Source organism: Orycteropus afer, unplaced genomic scaffold, assembly GCF_000298275.1.
Source record: "Orycteropus afer afer isolate SDZICR_OR568_19922 unplaced genomic scaffold, OryAfe1.0 scaffold00350, whole genome shotgun sequence".
Taxonomy (NCBI): Eukaryota; Metazoa; Chordata; class Mammalia; order Tubulidentata; family Orycteropodidae; genus Orycteropus; species Orycteropus afer.
The window spans coordinates 1,468,202-1,488,798 of NW_006921937.1; positions in this window are offsets into that span (position 1 = coordinate 1,468,202).

A 20,597-nucleotide genomic window follows, 5' to 3' on the forward strand; every position below is an offset into this window, starting at 1 on the left:
GTATGGAGGGATGGACACTGGGAAGTGGCACCTTGGGGAGGAAATTGGAGGGGAGCTGTTGCATTGTGGTAAATTGTGGTCAATGACATGAGACAAAGTATATGTGAACTGCTGTACGAGAGTGATTTTGCTCTGTAAATCTTCACCCAAATCTAAATAAAATAAAATTAAAAAAAAAAAAAAACAGCTGATGTGACCTGTCTAAAATATCTGTGGGAAATTCTTATGCTGTTAACTTCACAGCTCATCACTGAGTAATGCTATAGTCTCTTGTCTTAGTTAAACTATAGGGATGCATGGTTAATTTTAAACATGGAATTTTTATTACTTATGTTTTTAAAGCAATATATGTTTCATGAGAAAATTATGAAAATTAAAAATCAAGATACTCTGAAATGTCAAACCAAATAAACTATTTATTTTATTATGAAATCAACAATCTTCTTTCTAAAGGAAGTCACATTTTGAGTGTATATGTACTGTCATTTTCTTTTTGTAAGAGATAAGTGCTAGTCCCAAGATTCATGGCTAGAAGATGATATAAAAGAGTACTGATATTTCCTCAGATAACACACAATTATCCAAACAAGCAAGCAAACAAAAACTGTAGATAGGAATCAAAGTAAAAGAAACTAGTGACTTTGAGAGACAATAGTCATATAGAGATGACAGACATGACCATACCAGAGCATTAGTGGAAAGGCAGTGAAAGAAATGGTCACATGATCCAGACAGGGGCTTCACACTTAATCCTTCCTTCAATTTGTGGTGTGAAGGGTGATCATTAGTCAACTTTAGGACTAATGGAATCATGGAATCTTTGCCCCAGGAAAAAACCTTCAATAAACTCTCATCCTTCCACTTGTCAAATGGACATACCAAGAGGGGTGAGGGATTAGCTCAGGGACACAAGTGTCTTTCCAATTTTTCCTACCTGAAGACCATTTACTGATGAGGGCTTCTCCAGCCCTCCTCACCACTAATCACACAAAAAACTTTTTGTGGGCCATCCCCCCAGAAAAGAAGCACAGATTTAGTTTCATTTTGAATATCTTCATTTTCTGCCTTTAAAATGCAGCTTCAAATCTGTAATTTAGATGATATACACTTCAGGGGAGTTCAAAATAACAAACTCTTTTTTATGTCTTGCATTTTGCATCAGCCCACGGACCACCTGGTGAATTTTAGAATCCCAGGATGTTTAAGTTTAAAAGGTCCTATAGAACAACAACAACAACAAACAAATAGAGCATTCACCAGTATACCTCTGCTTAGAAATGGAAAGGCTGTTTTTACAGTCATTCAGTCCTCTCCTTCATTTTACACAATAGGAACTCAGGGCCTAGAGAATTTCCTAGATTTATCAGAGTCTCACAGAAGCTAAGTGACTGCAGAGCAGGCCTGGGGTCCAGCTCTCCTGAACCATACTCTAGTACTAATTTTACTGCTCCCCACTTGCCTTCTTGCCTTCCATTTCTTCCCTAGCAAGAAAAGACAGAGAAAAAAAACTGAAGTTTCTATGCTAACCTATGTAAATATTTAATTTTGCTACAATATAGAGCAGAAGGTCCCTTACTCACTGACATCGAGTTGGATCCAACTCAAAGCGACCTGTCCTTGGGTTTCCAAAGCAGTATCATCACTATGAAAGTAGATTGCCCAATCTTCCTTCTGAGGAGTGACTGATGGGTTTGAACTACCAGCCTTCTGGTTAGCAGTCAAATGTCTTAGCTCCCAGAAGTTCCCTAGGTGGCACAGATGATTAGTGCTACAGGTTGGTGGTTCAAACCCACGCAGCAGCACAGGATGATGATCTGCTTCTGTTAAGATTAAAGTCAAGAAAACCCTATGGAGCAGTTCTACTCTGTAACACGTGGGATTGCCGTGAGCTGGGGGCCAACCCAATGGCAATAACAACAACAACATCAACAATTTATAGATTCTTTTATTGTGTGACATTTTTGACAACAATCTGCAGTGCTTATTTTGAGGCGCCATCATAAATGCAGATAAATCACTAATCCCTTCTCATCTATAAAAGATCAATATGCATGAACCATTTGGGAACCGCACTTTAAGAACCACCTAAAAAAAATTATTCTTTCATTCATACATCCATTCAGTCAGCAAATATGTATTGACAACTTACTCTCTGCCAGAAACTGCTAGGTATGGAGGAAAAAAAAGACAAATAACACCCCAGCCCTTCCCTAGAACATAAGTCTACTGAGAGAGAAAGATATATACAAAAACATAAATACACTCATATTATGGACCCTGCATCTGCTGTGAGATATAGAACATGTCACTATGCAGAGTAATGTGTCAGTCCTGCCACATCTTAAAAATTATGTAATCTCCCTCAGCTTCGAGTTCCTCATCTTTTCATTGGAGATGAAAAAAACGGTTCTTATATAATAAGATGTTATGAAGATTAAGTGAGACATAACATGTAACATTACTGGCACAGGTTGGTGTGTTATTAGGTGCCATAGAATCTGCTCTGACTCATAGCAACCCTATATAGAACAGAATGAAACACTGCCTGGTCATGCACCATCCTCATAATTCCTGCTGTGCTGGAGCCCCTCCTCTTTGCAGCCACTGTGTCAATCCATCTCATTAAGGGTCTTCCCCTCTGTGCTGATCCTTCACTTTACCAAGCATATCCTTCTCTAGGGAATGGTCTCTTCTGACAACATGTGGTAGTTAAGTTTGTGTGTCAACTTGGCTGGGCCTGGTTGAGTGGCTGGGCAGCTGGATGTGGTATTCCCCATGATGAGACTGGTAATCAACTCCATGGTGGAATCTACTGGGAGCAGCTGAGCAGCTGCCTTAGGGATGTAGTCTGCTTCCTATATATAAGAGAAGCCTTGGGGAATGGTCTCTAGCTTATGGCATGCTTGAACCCTGCATATAGCCTTGTTGTTGTTCAGCAGGCTGTCATGCTCTGCCAACCTTGGGACTTTCAATGGACTTGAATTAATGGCCTGCCATGTGGTTTGGTAACATTGGGACTGTGTCTTTTTCTTGTCAACCTTGGGACTTCCAGCCTCAGCAGCCAGCTGCTGTCTGAGTGAAGAAAAGCCTCTAGCTTCAGTGGGCTGGGAGCAGGAGGCAGAGCTGAAGCCCAAGGTTGAGGGGCTTTCTCCCAGCCCCTAGAGCCTGGCACTTTGAACTTGGACTTAAAGACTCCAAATTGTAAGAGAATAAACTCCTGTTTGTTCAAGCCATCCCATTTGTGGTATATTCCTGTCAGAGCAGCAGTAGGTAACCAGAACAATGACTAAAGTAGGTGAGATGAAATCTGGCCATTCTTGCTTCTAAGGAGCATTCCAGCTGCACATCTTCCAGGACAGATTTGTTTGTTCCTCTGGCAGTCCATGGTATTTCCACTATTCCTTGCCAACCCATAATTCAAAGGCATCAACTCTTCTTCAGTCTTCCTTATTCACTGTCCAACTTCCACATGCATATGAGGCAGTTGAAAATACCATGGCTTGGGTTAGGCTCACCTTAGTCTTCAAAGTAACATTTTTGTGCTGGAAGCAAGCCACCAACACAATGGAAACTCTTCCGACAATTTGAAGTGGCCAGGGCTCAGGATGTAGGCCCATTTCCATTGTGCACATGACTCAGTAGGGACCAAGGACCAGAATGCTACAAGGAGGATCTGGTTCTGTCTTACTCTGCATGTCCTGGGGCAGCCACTTCTATGTCTCAGGCTTAGTTTTCTTATTTGGGAACTAAAGGTGTAAAACTAGGTGATCTCCATTGTTAATTCCAACTCCAAAATTCCATAGTTTTAACTAGGGATCAAATCAGGTCAAGCCGGAAGCATTAGCTTGCATTCCAGGCAAAACTGGTGAGTGGTCTGAGTTGGGAAGTTGTTAAAGATAATGCTTCATGGAAATCTGTGTCAGGAGGTAGGGGAGTGTGGGGAAAAGGTGAGTGAAAACTCTTGAGCAGCCACTCAATTAAAAGGTCAGCACATTCATAGATACACTAAACACTACCTGAAAAGTGGAAGATTAATATAACTCCTGTGTATTCTAGTACTGTTTTTCAAACGTGTAAACTTGTTCAGTTGTTATTGCAGTGCATTTAAATGCTTCTGCTTTTGTCATTACGTAATTTCTCAATCAACAGATACTAAACATTCTACTACTGTAATGTCAGGATCAGGAAATATTTTAACCTGTTAGTTGTTGTTAGTATCATTGAGTGAATTCTGACTCATGGTGACCTCATGCTTGCAGAGTAGAACTGCTCTAAAGGGTTTTCAGTGCTGTGACCTTTAAGCAAATCAACAGTCCTGTCTTCCAAGGCACCTCTAGAAGAGTTTGAACCACCAATCTTTTGGCTAATATTTTAGTACTTAGTTGTTTGCACCACCCAGGCAAAGGTTAAAAGGTCTTAACTATGAAAATCCTAAGAATCAGTAAACTATTGCTGTTATTGTTGTTAGTTGCTGTCAAGTTGATCCCGATTTGTGGTGATCCTACGTGTGCAGAGTAGAACTATCCTGTAGGACTTTCAAGGCTGTGACCTTTTGGAAAAAAATTGCCAGGCCTGTCTTCCAAGGCATCCATGAGTGAGTTTGAAGCATCAATTTTTTGGCTAGTAGTTGAGTACTTACCCATTTGTGCCACCAGGGACTAATCAGTAAACTCCAAAAAAAAACCCAAACTCACTGCCACTGAGTTGATTCTGACTCAGAGTGACCCCGAATGAGTTTCCAAAGATGTAAATATTTACAGAAGCATACTGCCTTATCTTTCTTCCACTGAGCAGCTGGTGGATTTGAACCACTGACCCTTTGCTTAGCAACCAAATGCCCTAACCATTTACACCAGCAGAGCTCCTAAATCCTTAAGCTGTTGTTGTTGTTGTTGTTGTTAGGTGTTGTCAAGTCAGCTCCAACTCACAGTGACCCTATGTACAACAAAACAAACACTATCTGGTTGTGCATCATCCTCACAATCCTTGCTACACTTGAGTCCATCACTGTAGCCACTGTGTCAATCCAGCTCATTGAGGGCTTTCCCCTTTTTTGCTGACCCTCCACTTTACCAAGTATGATAACCTTCTCCAGGGAATGGTCCCTTCTGACAACGTAACCAAAGTAGGTGGGACAAAGTCTGGTCATTCTTGCTTCCAAGGAGCATTCTGGCTGCACTTCTTCCAGGACAGATTATTTTTGTTCTGGCAGTCCATGGCATTTTCAGTATTCCTCGCCAACACCACAATTCAAAGGTAAAAACTCTTCTTCAGTCTTCCTTATTCATTGTCCAGCTTTCATATGCATATGAGGTGATTGAAAATGCCATGGCTTGGATTAGGTACACCTTAGTCTTCAAAGAGACATCTTTCTTCTTCAGCACTTTAAGGAGGTCTTTTGCAGCAGATTTGCCCAGTGCAATACAATGTCTGTTTTCTTAATTGCTGCTTCCATTGGTGTTGATTGTGGAACCAAGTGCTGAAATCATTGACAACTTCCATGTTTTCTCCTTTTATTGTGATGATGCTTATTGGTCCCGTTGTGAGGATTTTCATTTTCTTTGTATTGAGGTGTAATCCATACTGCAGACTGTAGTCTTTAATTTTCATCAGTAAGTACTTCAAGTCATCTTCACTTTCAGCAAGAAAGGTTGTGTCATCTGCAGGTCACAGGTTGTTAATCAGTCTTCCTCCAATCCTTATACCACATTCTTCTTTATATAGTCCAGCTTCTCAGATTATTTGCTCAGCATACAGATTGAATAAGTGTGGTGAAAGGGTACAGCCCTGACACACACCCTTCCTAATTTTAAATCATGCAGTCTCCCCTTGTTCTGTTCTAGTGACTCCTGGTCTATGTATAGGTTGCTCATGAGCACAGTTAAGTGTTCTGGAATTACCATACTTTTCAGTGTTTTCCATAATTTGTTGTGATCCACACAATCAAATGCTTTTTCATAGTCAAGAAAACACAAATAAACATCTTTTTGGTATTCTTTGCCTTCAGCCAAGATCCATCTGACATCATCCCTCGTACCCTGTCCTCTTCTGAATCCAGCTTGCATTTCTGGAAGATCCTGTCAATATACTGCTGCAACGGTTTTTAAATTATCTTCAGCAAGATTTTACTTGCATGTGATGTTAATGGTTTTTTTTGGTAATTTCCACATTCTGTGGGATCACCTTTCTTTGGAATGGGTACAAATATGGATCTCTTCCAGTCAGATGGCCAGGTAGCTTCTTTCCAATTACTTAGCATAGATGAGTAAGTACTTCCAGCATGGCATCCAATTGTTGAAACATCTCAGTGAGTATTCTGTCAATTACTGGAGCCTTCTTTTTTGGCAATTCCTTCAGTACAGCTTCACCTTCTTCCTTCAATTACATTGTTTTTTGACCATTGCCACCTCCTGAAATAGTTGAAAATCAATCAGTTCTTTTTTGTACAGTGCCTGTGCGTTCCTTCTATCTTCTTTCAACATTTCTTGCATCATTCAATATTTTGCCCACAGAACCTTTCAATATTGCAACTCAAGGCCTGAATTTTTTCTTCAGTTCTTTCAGCTTGAGATATGTAGAACACGTGCTTCCTTTTTTTTTTCTTTCTAACTCTAGGTCTTTGCACAAAACCAGAGAAACAAACTCGCTGCCATCCAGTCAATTCTGACTCATAATGACCCCTGTTGGGTTTCCAAGGCTGTACATCTTTATGGAAGCAGACTGCTCCATCTTTCTTCTGTAGAGCAGCATGTGGGTTCAAACTATCAACCTTATGATTAGCAACCAAATGCTTTAACCACTACAATTTTAATACTTTACTTTGTCTTCTAGAGCTTCCCTTACTTATCTGTTAGTTTGTTGTACTGTGGTGGCTTGCATGTTGCTTTGAGGCTGGAGGCTATGCCACAGGTATTTCAAATACAGCAGGGTCACCTGTGGTGGACAAGTTTCAGCACAGCTTCCAGACTAAGACAGACATGTAAGAAGGAAGGGGCCATCCATTGCTCAAAGGATTGGCAAGTGAAAACCTTATGAAAACAGTGAAACACTGTCTGATATATTACTGAAAAATTTTATGAATAGCCCTGAAACATTGTCTTATATAGTGCCGGGAGATGAGCCCCTCAGGTCAGAAGGTACTCAAAATATGGCTGGGAAAGAGCTGCCTCCTCAGAGTAGAGCCAATCTTAATGATGTGAATAGAGTAAAGCTTTCAGGACCTCCATTTTCTGTTATGGCACTACTCAAAATGAGAAGAAACAGCCACAATCATTCATTAATAATCGGAACATGGAATGTTGGAAGTATGGATCTAGGAAAATTGGAAGTTGTCAAAAATAAAATGGAATGCATAAAGATTGATATCATAGGCATTAGTGAGCTGAAATGGCCTGCTTTTGGCCATTTTGAATCAGACAACCATATGATCTACTATGCCAGAAGTGACTAACTGAAGAGGAATGGTGTGGCATTCATTGTCACAAAGAATGTTTCAAGATCTATCCTGAAGTACAATGCTGTCAGTGGTAGGATAATATCCACAGGCCTACAAGGAAGACCAGTTAATACTACTATTATTCAAATTTATGCACCAACCATTGAAGCCAAAGATGAGGAAATTGAAGATTTTTACCAACTTCTGCAGTTTGAAATTGACCAAACATGCAATCGAGATGGATTATCACTGGTGATTTGAATGCAAAAGTTGGAAGCAAAAAAAGAGTCACTGGTAGTTGGAAAATGTGGCCTCGGTGACAGAAATAAGACTAGAGATCACACGATAGAATTTTGCAAGACCAATGACTTATTCATTGCAAATACCATTTCTCAGCAACACAAATGGTGGCTGTATATGTGGACTTTACCAGATGGAACACACAGGAATCAGAATGACTATATCTGTACAAAGAGGCAATGGAGAAGCTTGATATCTTCAGCCAAAACAAGTTCAGAAGCTGACTGTGGAAGAAACCATCAACTGCTCATATGCAAGTTCAGGTTGAAGCTGAAGACCATTAAAACCAGTCTACAAGAGCCAAAATATGACCTTGATTATATCTCTCCTGAATTTAGAGATAGAAAGAATAGATTTGATGCACTGAACACCAATGACTGAAAACCAGAGGAACTGAGGGATGATAACAAGAACATCATCCATGAAGAAAGAAAAAGGTCATTAAAAAAAACAGGAAAAGTAAAAGAGACCAAAATGGTTGTTAGAAGAGACTCTAAAACTTGCACTTGAGGGGAGAGTAGCTAAAGCAAATGGAAGAAATGACAAGATAAAAGAGCTGAACAGAAGATTTCAAAGAGCAGCTCAAGAAGACCAAGCCAATTACTATAATGAAATTTGCAAAGACCTGGAGTTAGAAAAGCAAAAGGGAAGAACATGACGGGCATTTCTCAAGCTGAAAGAACTGAAGAAAAAATTTATGCCTTGAATTTCAATATTGAAAGATTCCATGGGCAAAATACTGAATGATGCAGAAACATCAAAAGAAGATGGAAGGAATACACAGAGTCACTGTACCAAAAAGGATTGGTTGATGGTTATCTATTTCAGGAGGTGGCATATGATCAAGAACCAATGGTATTGAAGGAAGAAGTTGAAGCTGCATTGAAGGAATTGGTGAAGAAGAAGGCTCCAGGAACTGATTGAATACCCACTGAGATGTTTCAACAAATGAATGCTCTGCAGGAGTCACTCACTCAGCTAGGCCAAGAGATTTGGAAGAAAGCTACCTGGTCAACTGAATGGAAGAGATCCATATTTGTACCCATTCCGAAGAAAGGTGATCCCACAGAATGTGGAAATTATCAAACAATATCATTAATATCACATGCAAGTAAAATCTTGTTGAAGATAATTTAAAAATGGTTGCAGCAGTATAGCAATACTCTGTTAATAGACAGAGACCTTCCAGATATGCAAGCTGGATTCAGAAGAGGACATGGAACAAGGAATATCATAACTGATGTCAGATGGATGTTGGCTGAAAGCAAAAAATGCCAGAAAGATGTTTACTTGTGTTTTATTGACTATGCACAAACATTTGATTGTGTGGATCATAACCAACTGTGGATAATATTGAGAAGAATAGGAATTCAAAACACTTAATTGTACTCATAAGAAACCTGTACAGAGACCAGGAGGCCATTGTTCAAACAGAACAAGGGGAGACGGCATGTTTTAAAATCAGGAAGGGAGTGTGTCAGGGTTGTATCTTTCACCATAGTTATCCAATCTATATGTTGAGCAAATAATCTGAAAAGCTGGAATATATGAGGAAGAATGTGGCATCAGGATCAGAAGATGACTCATTAACAGCCTGTGATATGCAGGTGACACAAATTTGCTTGCTGAAAGTGAAGATGACTTGAAATACTTACTGATGATGTTAAAGACTACAGACTGCAGTATGGATTACACCTCAACATAAAGAAAATAAGAATTCTCACAACTGGACCAATAAGCAGCATCATGATAAATAGAGAAAAGATGGAAGTTGTCAAAGATTTCATATGACTTGGTTCTACAATCAACACCAATGGAAGCAGCGGTCAAGACATCAGATGACATATTGCACTGGGCAAATCTGTTGTAAAAGACCTCTTTCAAGTGCTGAAGAGCAAAGATTTCTCCTTGAAGACTGAGGTGCACCTAACCCAAGCCATTGTATTTTCAATTGCCTCATATGCATGTGAAATTTGGACAATGAAGAAGATCGATGAAGAATTGATGCTTTTGAATTGTGGTGTTGGTGAAGAATACTGAAAATACCATGGACTGCCAATAAACTAAAAAAATCTGTCCTGGAATAAGTGCAGCTGGAATGCTCCTTGGAAGTAAGAATGATCAGACTTCATTTTACCTACTTTGTTCATGTTGTCAGAAGGGACCTGGAGAAGGATGTCATGCTTGGTAAAGTGGAAGGCCAGTGAAAAAGGGGAAGGCCCTCAATGAGATGGTTTGACATAGTGGCTGCAAGGTTGATCTCAGACATGGCAAGGATTGTGAGCCTGGTACTGGACTGAGCAATGTTTCGTTCTGTTGTACATAGGGTCACCATGCATTGGAGATGCCTCAACAGCACCTAACAGCAACAACAGAGTTGCCCTTTGAAATCTTCTAATCAGTTATTTTATTTCGTCATTTCTTCCATTCGCTTTAGCTACTTTTCATTAAAGACCCTCTTTCAAAATCTCTTTGGACATCCATTTTGGTCTTTTTTTTTTTCCTTTCTTCTTTTTTTAAATGAACATTTGTTTTCTTCATGTATAATATTATTGATGTCATTCCACAACTCATCTGTTTTTCAGTCACTGGTGTTCAACGCATCAACTATATTCTTCAGATGGTCTTTAAATTCAGGTGGGATATAAAAAGGGTCATCTTTTGGCTCTCATGGACTTTAATTTTCTTCAGCTTTAATTTGAAATTGTACGTGAGCAATTGATGGTCTGTTCCACAGCCAGCTCCTGGCCTTGTTTTGACTGAAGATATCAAGTTTCTCCATTGCCTCTTTTCACAGATGTGGTCAGTCTGATTTCTATGTATTCCAGCTGGTGAAGTCCATGTGTATAAAACCAAAACCAAACTTACCATTTATGTTGTTGAAAAACGGTATTTGCAGTGAATAAATTGTTGGTCTTGCAAAATTCTATCATGCAATCTCTGGCATCATTCCTATCACCAAGGCCATATTTTCTAATTACCAATGACTCTTCTTTGTTTCCAACTTTCACATTTCAATTTCCAGTAACAATCAGTACATCGTGATTACATGTTTGGTCAATTTCAGACTGCAGAAGTTGGCAAAAATCTTCAATTTCCTCATCTGTGGCTTTAGTGGTTGGTGCATAAATTTGAATATTAGTATTAACTGGTCTTCCTTGTAGGTGTATGAATATTACCCTATCACTGACAGCATTGTACTTCAGGATTGAACCTGAAACATCCTTTGTGACAATGAATGCCATGCCATTACAAATAATCATTTCCGACATGGTAGATCATATGATTATCTGATTCAAAATGGCCAAAACCAGTCCATTTCAGCTCATTAATGCCTGTTGCTATTGTTGTTATGTGCCGTCAAGTTGGACCCAACTCCTGGTGAACCCTCCTTGGGTTTCCAAGGCAGTATCACTACAGAAGTAGATTGCCCAACCTTCCTTCAGAGGAGTGGCTGGTGAGTTTGAACCGCCAGCCTTCTGATAAGCAGTCAAGTGCCTTAGACACTATGCTACAAAGCCCTAGGATATAGATCTTTATGCATTCCATTTAATTTTTAACAACTTCCAATTTTCTTAGATTCATACTTTGTACATTCCACTTTCTCATTATGGATATTTGCAGCTGTTTCTTCCCACTTTAAGATGTGCCCTATCAGCAGATGTGGGTTCCAAAAGCTTTGCTCTCTCCACACCATTAAGGTTGGCTATACTCTGAGGGGGCAGCTCTTCCCCAGTAGTATTCTGAGTGCCTTCCAGCCTGAGGGGTTCATCTTCTGGTATTATGTCAGATGATGTTTCATGGCTATTCTTAAAGTTTTCCAGTAAGATATCAGACAGTGTTTTACTGCTATTCATAAGGTTTTCACTGGCCTATTTTTTCAAATAGGAATGGCCCCATCTTTCTTCCTAGTCTGTCTTAGCCTGAAAGCTCCTCTGAAATCTGTCCACAATGGGTGACCACCCTGCTGGTATTTAAAACAGTGGTGACATACCTACAGCCTCACAGCAACACATAAGCCATCGTAGTACAACAAACTTACAGACAAGTGGTGGTGCGATGATGTGGACCATAACAAAATATGGAAAACAGTGTGAAGAATGAGAATTCCAAAACACTTAATTGTGGTCAGGAGGAACTGTTACATAGACCAAAAGGGAGCTGTTTGAACAGAATAATGGGATGGTTAAAAATTGTGTGGTTAAAAATTAGGAAAAGTATGCATCTGAGCTGTGTCCTTTCATCATATTTATTTAACCTCTATGCTGAGCAAATAATCCAAGGAGCTGGACTAATGAAGAAGAGTGTGGCATAAGGATTGGAGGGAGATTCCAACCTACCATACAAAGATGACACAGTGTTGCTTACTGAAACTGAAGATGACTTGAAGTACTTACTGATGAAAGTCAAAGACTACAGTTTCCAGTATGGATTACACCTCAGCATAAAGAAAACAAAAATCCTCAGAACTGAACCAATAAGCAATGTCCTAATAAATGGAGAAAAGATTAAAGTGATCAGGGATTTCATTTTACTTGAATGCACAATTGGTGCCCAGAAGCAGAAATCAAAAAATCAAATGAGGTATTGCATTGGGAAAATCGACTGCAAAAGTCCTCTTGAATGTGTTAAAAAGGAAAGATGTCACTTTGAGGACTAAGGTGTGCCTGACCCAAGCTATGGTATCTTCAATTGCCTCAGATGCTGGACAATGAGGAAGGCAGACCAAAGAAGAATCAATGCTTTTGAATTATGGTGTTGGCAAATACCGACTATACCATGGACTGCCAGAAGAACAAACAAATCTCTCTTGGAGGAAGTACAGCTAAATGCTCCTTAAGACGTAAGAATGGCCAGACCTCTTTTCTACTTTGGTCATGTTGTCAGTAGGGATCAATCCCTGGAGAAGAATATCATACTTGGTAAAATATAGAGTTAGCAAAAAAGAGGAGACCCTCAACAAGATGGACTGACACAGTGGCCACAACAATGGGTTCAAATGTAGCAACAACTATGAGAAGACGCAGGTTGGGCAGTGTTTCCTTCTGTTGTACATACGGTTGCTATAAGTTGGAAACAACTTGATAACACCTAACAACAACAACAAGTGCACTCATAAAGATACAGAAAAGACATAAAAGACATAGATGACCCAGAAATAAAAGAGATTCCCAAATCACTTGTGGTCAGAAGAAAGCTGGGAATTTTGGGCAAGTTATTAGTATCCCTCTGTTGGAAGCACAGAAGGATGAATCTTGATTTGCAGATTTTCCCCAGTAATGTCTAAAAATAAAAAACCTAAGCAGAAACTGTCAGCCCATTCACAAATGTGTCATTCTTCTGGGCTGAAAAACCCAGGAAACCTATGGTTTGATGAACTGAAACCGACTGTTTGGCTTACACTATACAAAGATTTGGGAGCTCTGGTAGCATAGTGGCTAAAGCACTTGACTGCTCACCAGAAGGCTGGCGGTTCAAACCCACCAGCCACTCCTCGGAAGGAAGGTTGGGCAATCCTACTTCCGTAGTGATACTGCCTCGGAAACCCAAGGAAGGGTCGCTATGAGTCGGGTTTGACTCGACGGCACATAACAACAACAACAACAGGGTTCACAAAGTCCATTGCATTCCAGGCTGTGTTATAGATAAAGTGAGAAGACATTACAGGTTTGATGAGGACAAAATGAGAATCTCACACAATGACCAGCCCTGCCACACACAATGACCAGCCCTGCCACCTGTAATTTTACAGCATAAAGTCACTGGAAAGCTAACCTCAATCAGTGTCCTGGAGCAAGAAAGAATGGAGGAGGGGAGTCCCATGCACCACACACACAATCAGCATATATTATTGAATTCACTTTTCACTCTAACCTTGACTAGCTTATGAATGAGGGATCTTATGTGTCAAGAGGTTAAGTAACTTGTCCAAGGCCAAAGAGCTAAGAAATGACAGGCCAAGATTAAAATCTTGCTATAATTTCAGGGTCAGGAGAAAGGTTTTATTGGGAATAAAAGTTTATTGCCCAACTGACTGAATGATGCATGAGATTTTATTTTCAAAATAAAATTAATTTCATATAGTGGTTTTTCAAACACATTCTTTGAAAAACTACCATTGTAAAGTTTCAGAAGTGCTTCAGTGGTTCTGGAAATTTTTATTTTAATTTCATTTATAAAACATAGTTATAATTTTAGTAATATAGATGTGTTATACATCACCTTCTAATGCCCAGGAAACCACGAAAGTATTCATTTAAATTCTCATTGATTGATTTCAGAAATAAATATTACAAATTGGGGTTTATAAAATAAGAATTCTACCCAGAATTTTTTGGGGTTATACAATTGCAGTTCTGTTACTGCTCCATTTCTCTGCTTCTCTTTTCAGCAATGATGATCAATCTCATATTGTTTGATCACATTTCCTAAGCTTCATGCTCTCTTCAACCCACTCCAAACAGGGTTCAATACCCTCTGCTCCATTGAAGCTGCTCTAGTTGATGCCACCACTACCTTGGCCAAATAAAGGCAGATTTGGAATTTACTTTTCTGCTCTCATCTTACTTGACCTCCTGGGAAACATTCAGTATAGATGATGCCTCCATTTTTCATCTTTTCCCTATGTCTTCCAAGATGCTGTACTCACCTAGTTTTCCTTCTTCACCCTTAACCTCTCTTTATCAGTCCCTACTGCCAAGGCTATCACCTCAATTTGTGCCCTGAATATTGAAACATCTACACTCTTTTCTTGGGTGATCTTATCCAGTCCTGCAGCCATAAATACTATCTACATGCTGATAACTGACCCTTACCTTTAGTTTGAAGTCCCCAGGTGGTATAAATGGTTTGCACTCAACTATTAACCTAAAGGTTGGCAATTTGAACCCATCCAGTAGCATCACAGAAAAAACGCCTGATGATCGGTTTTCTTAAAGTCAACAGCCAAGAAAAAGTTATGGAGCAGTTCTGCTTTTTAAAACATGGCTCACCATGAATTGACTCATCAGCAACAAGTACCTTTAGTTTCAGACTCATACAGTTGTTCCTTTATGTGATAGCTTTACTGGCAAGACTGACTCATCTATTGATCTTTCTCCTCTAAACCAATCCCTCACCTATTCTGCCCCATCTTAGGAAATTTCCTGTCTATCCAGTTACTTAGGATAAAAACTTGGAAGTTATCCTTGATTTTTTTTTTTCCTTTACTTCCTACAGTCAACCCATCCTATCAGCTCTCTCTCCAAAATATATCCTAAATCACTCTACATCTCTCCAACTTTATTGCTGCCATTCTAGTCAAATCACCATCATTTCTCCTGAATTTCTGTCCCAGCTTCCTGCTTCCACTTTTTCCCTTCTCCTTCAATAATCCATTCCAATAACAGGCCAGGGTTTTTCAACCTCAGCCTTATTGACATCTTAGGGTGGATAATTCTTTGTTGTGGGAGGCTATGTCTTGTGTATTGTGGGAAGTTTAGCAGTATCCTTGGCCTCTACCAGGTCAGTACCATACCTCAGTTGTGATAAACAAAAATGTCTCCAGGTATGGACAAATGTCTCTGAGTGTAGGGGATAGGGATCACCCCCTGTTGAGAACCATTACCTTACACAGAGTAGTTCTTTTTAAAAAAGTAAAGAAAATATATCAATCATTAAGTAGAAATTAAAGATGAAATAATAAAGTAAAAATAATAAATAACAATACCACTTCCTGATTTAAACCCTTCAATGACTCCTATGTCTTTTACCATGGCCAGGAAGACCCTGATGATCTAGCCCCTGCCAACCTCACTGACTTATAAATGAAGTTCATCATCGCCTCAGGGCAGTTGCACTTGCTGTTCTTTCTAAGACACCTTTCCCCTAGACTTCTGCATATCTACTTTCTTCACATTATTGAATGCTAGCTCTTAGCAAGTTCCTCCCGTACCATCATACTTAGTGTATCCCTACTTCCCATTACATGTCTATTTTCTTCATAGCATTCACAGTTACTTGAAATCACCTTATGTATGCATTTGCTTGTCTGTCTTGCCAACTAGAATATAAGCTCTGTGAGAGGACACACGTCTTTTGTGTACCTTACTACATCTCCACTTTGAACAGCGTTAGGCACACAGTAGGTGCCCAAGAAACATTTGTAGAGTTTTTAAATTCTTCACCTATTAGATTAACTAGTGTGATTGCATATGAAGTTTCTCCATCTAAATGTTTACAGGTGTTTTAATTTTTTTTTTTATTTTAAGAGTTTGTTTTACATTCAATGTTACGTGTACATTTAGTTTCACTCCCCATTTACCATGACCAACCCTAATCCAGTCTACTCTCCTCCCTGCCCAGTAACCCTCCCTCTGTACCCCTCATAGTTATGCACTCCTGTTTGTTCTGTATTACCTCTGAGTGAATATTGCCCCTCTGGTGCCCTGTGGTCTATTGCTCCGAGGGATGTATTTCCATAGAGTATGTGGGTGTGTCCCCCTGGGATGAGTGGTCTGCATGTACATCTTGTTAACTATTGGGCTGAGAGCCAGCCCCTGGGAGTGAGTTTTATTCCAGGTGGTGTTTTAATAGAACAGGATAATAGTCATGCAGAGGCCAAGATAAATTCCTAGGCCTACATAATGTGTTTGATGGAAAAAATGTAGAAAATGCTTCTTTCATAAAGAAAAGCTGCTAGTTTGATTGAATTGTGATTGGCACACAAATGCCAATGAGCAAAGTTTGACAAAGCTAAGGCCATGAAACTCATTTTTCTAAGTGACCTAAGCTGCATTGAAACCCATCCCCAGAGGTGAAAGCCTAATGAAGCTATCTATTGTGCCATCAAGCCTTCTGTTTGATATAAGCTTTGTCAGGGGAATGAGGTATTGACGTTTTAATGTCTGTGGATTATGGTAATGTGCTTAACTATATTGATCTGTTCAGTATTCTGTACTTGCTTTGGCTGCCATCCCAAAAACTCCAAGAGGAGGAGGTATCCAGATGGTCATAACAAGGGCTGTGAAAAGGGATCAAAGAAGTAGTCATTAATGCAATTCATAAAATATTAGACTTCAACATTTTGACACCTCAGTTAAGCCATAAGCCTAATGGGAAGGTTCCTAATGGACTAAATTAATCCTATTGCTGACAAAAATCAGTGTGTGTGACATGAATGAGAATCCCCCAGTTGACCTACATTCTTTGAGAGGGACAGAGAAGTGACTTTCTATGGATGTGCCCTTGGGTACTGCCATGTAGGCAAGGACCTCTGAGAGAGATGCAGTAATGAATCAGACAGGCAGGGGAGCCACAGAAAACTGGGGGTGTGTGCATGTCTGGCAAATAAAACCAAGTCAAGAATCAGTGGATTGAAAACCACTGGGACTCTGAAGTTGCACCACCTAGTTCTGGTACTTACTAAAAACTTGCTATCTGCATGCCTACCTGCAGGTTACTTTATTTCCCTATGCTTTCATTTTCTCACCTATAAAATGATGGAATTTTTTTTTCTTTTTTCACTTCATAAGGTGATAGTGGTGGTTGTTGTTGTTAGTTGCTGTTGTGTCATTTCTGACTAATGGTGACCCTATATGTGCAGAATAGAACTGCTCCATAGGGTTTTCAAGGTTGTGATCCTTTGGAAGCAGATTGCCAGGCCTCTGGATAGGTTCAAATTGCCAGTCGTTTGGTTGGTAGCTCAGCACTTTACTGTTTGTGCCACCCAGGGCCTCCTTCATAAGGTAATAGAAGGATAAATGTGAGAGTGTATATAAAGCACCTGACCCAGAACAGACACTCAATGCCTGTTCTCTTAGTTCTCTTCTTCCCTCTTCTCTATTTCTCTCCAGACTCTCTAGCATCTGCTCTAATTAAGACACTATAAACATTATCAACCTGACCTTGAAAGCAGCAAAGACCTTCAGAGAGAGAGCCTGGAGTCACACTCCTGTTCTTAGCAGCTTTTGTCAACTGCCTCAGAGGGAAGATTAGCCTGTGTGAGATGCTGACATTGAGTTACCCTCTGTCTATAAAGGTGATCTAAGGCTTGGCAGGAGCTGTTGGTGGTGAGAGGGGCGCTTGGGAAGCATCTGTGCCCACTTCTCGAAGTCTCCAGCCCACAGCAGAAGAATGAGGAACAGCAGACCCCTGTCCTGCCAACCTGGTCTTTGTCACAGAAGCCACAGACACTTTACAGCCATTATAATAAAAGCTGAGTCTGCCAGACCTGGCTTCAATATGAAGAGAGGATAAACAATAGCTAGCAGATTAAATAACACAGGACATTTTATATTCATGTTTGAGAGTTTAGTAGAAACTGAGAGCATAATAAATAAAAAGGACTGTGATGGCCTTTAATAAAGCAAACAGACCAAGGAGTCATTCATTTGCCATATGAAGGATTTGTTTTCCAAGGTAATCATGCAAAAAGGCTTAGCCTATCCTGCAGATGAAAAACTGGTCCAACCCTATCCTGCCCAGCTGAATGAACTCTGCAAACAGGATTTCCAAAGTGCTCTTTTCCAATTAATGTTTTAATATTTTGAGCCTTTTCATGGAAATTATAGCTTTAGTGGCTCAAGATGACTAAAGCGACTGCCTGATTTACAAACGCACCCAAGCAATGCCAGTGGCCTTTGCAAATTAGATTTTTAAAATAATTCACATGCTGGCTTTTTTTATGTACTCAACTGCTTCCCATACATAGCTGTCTAGCCTCATTCTCATTCTCATACATTTTCAGAGCCCAGTGCACATTTCAATTCTTCTTTTTACATACTTTTCCGATAACTTCACCACTGCTTTCAGTTACAATAATGAAAAGATGACCATAGCACTCCAGATAAGGAGATGTCAATCATCAAAGTTTCCTTCACATTGGATAGAGATCATCACTACATGTCCACTCTCTCATCATCTTACATCTATATTGCTGCCAAAATCTCTTCCCACCTCCTGCCTCTTGCTGTTTTCATTCATTCTGTGCATGGCAAAAGTATTTTTAAAACATTGTTCTTGAAACTGTAAGAGCACATTACTGCCTCTAGTCTAAACTTCCAACTCCTCAGCCTAGCTTTTAAATCCTTCTTTCAACTCACCTTGTTTTTTTCCAGGTGTGTTTGCACTTTGCCCAAACAAGAAGAGCACACTACTGTAGTGCTTGTGTTCTGTGTTTCCATCAGCCTCTATTTCACCTCATATCTTTCCATGAGCTTCCCTAGGTCTATCTCTTCTTCTGCACCAAAAACATCCTATTCCCTTCTTTGAGACATCATCTTGACTGCACCAAACACTATCTCCTTTTCTTTTCTATGAATTTCTCTAGGACTATGGCTCTCAACCCTAGGAGGCTTTAAGAAATACTGGTGGCTGAGTCCCATTCCTAGAGATTCCATTGTAATTGGGGTAGGTACAAAAACCTTTGAAGGTCTTCCAGATAATTCTAAAAGTACAGCCAAAGTTGAAAACCAAGTATGAGGGCTTACAGTCCTCACCAGGAATAAAATTCTTTTACATATACTACATACCAGTAAGATGTTTGCTTGTGTTTTATTGACTATACAAAAGCATTTGATTTTGTGGATCACAACAAGTTATGGGTAACATTGAGAAGAATAGGAATTCCAGAACACTTAATTGTGCTCATGAGGAATCTATACATAAATAGACCAGGAGGTTTTCATTCGAACAGAACAAGAAGATACTGCATAGTTTAAAATCACAAAGGGAATGAGTCAGGGTTGTATCATTTCACCATCCTTAGTCAATTTGTATGCTGAGCAAATAATCCAAGAAGCTGGACTGTATGAAGAAGAGTGTGGCATCAGGATTGGAGGAAGACTCATTAACAACCTGTGATATACAGATGACACAACCTTGCTTGCTGAAAGTAAAGATGACTTGAAGCCCTTACTGATGAAGATTGAAAACTACAGTCTGCAGTGTGGACTACACCTCAACATAAAGAAAACAAAAATCCTCACAACTGGACCAATAAGCAGCATCATGAAAAATGGAGAGAAGATTGAATTGTCAAAGATTTCATATTACTTGGTTCCACAATCAACACCAATGGAATCAGCAGTTAAGAAAGCATGTGTCACATTGCACTGGGCAAATCTGCTGCAAAAGATGTCTTTAAAGTGTTGAAGAGCAAAGATGTTTCTTGAAGACTAATGTGAGCTTAACCCAAGCCATGGTGTTTTCAATTGCCTCATACGCATGTGAAAGCTAGACAATGAATAAGGAAGACAGAAGATACTTTTGAGTTACGGTGTTGCCAAAGTACCATGCACAGCTAGGAAAATTAACAAATCTGTCCTGGAAGAAGTACAGCTGAAATGCTCCTTGGAAGTGAGACTAGCCAGACTTCATCTCACTTACTTTGGTCATATCGTCAGAGGGACCATTCTCTGAAGAAGGATATCATGCTTTGTAAAGTGGAGGATCAGCCAAAAAAAAGCAAAGACCCTCAATGAGATGGATTGGCACAGTGGCTGCAGTGATGGACTCAAGTATAGCAAGGATTGTGAGGATGACACATGACCGGGCACTGTTTCGTTCTGCTGTACATAGGGTCACTATGAGTCAGAGCTGACTTGGCGGCACCTAACAGCAACAATAACAATGATATATTGTATCCCAAGACCTCTGGTACATATTTATTCTCACAGAATCTTATGAGATAGGTGTGATTAATAAATAAAAACAGCATCAGGGGAGGCGGGGCAAGATGGCGGACTAGGCAGAAGGATTGCACAGACCCTCTTCAAAAAAGAAAAGGGAAACCAATAAATACAGACACAGAAGATAATCTTGGACCCCTGAGCCTTGAAGGAAAGGATGCAGATTTGGACTAAACCCCAACTAGCAGAAGAAT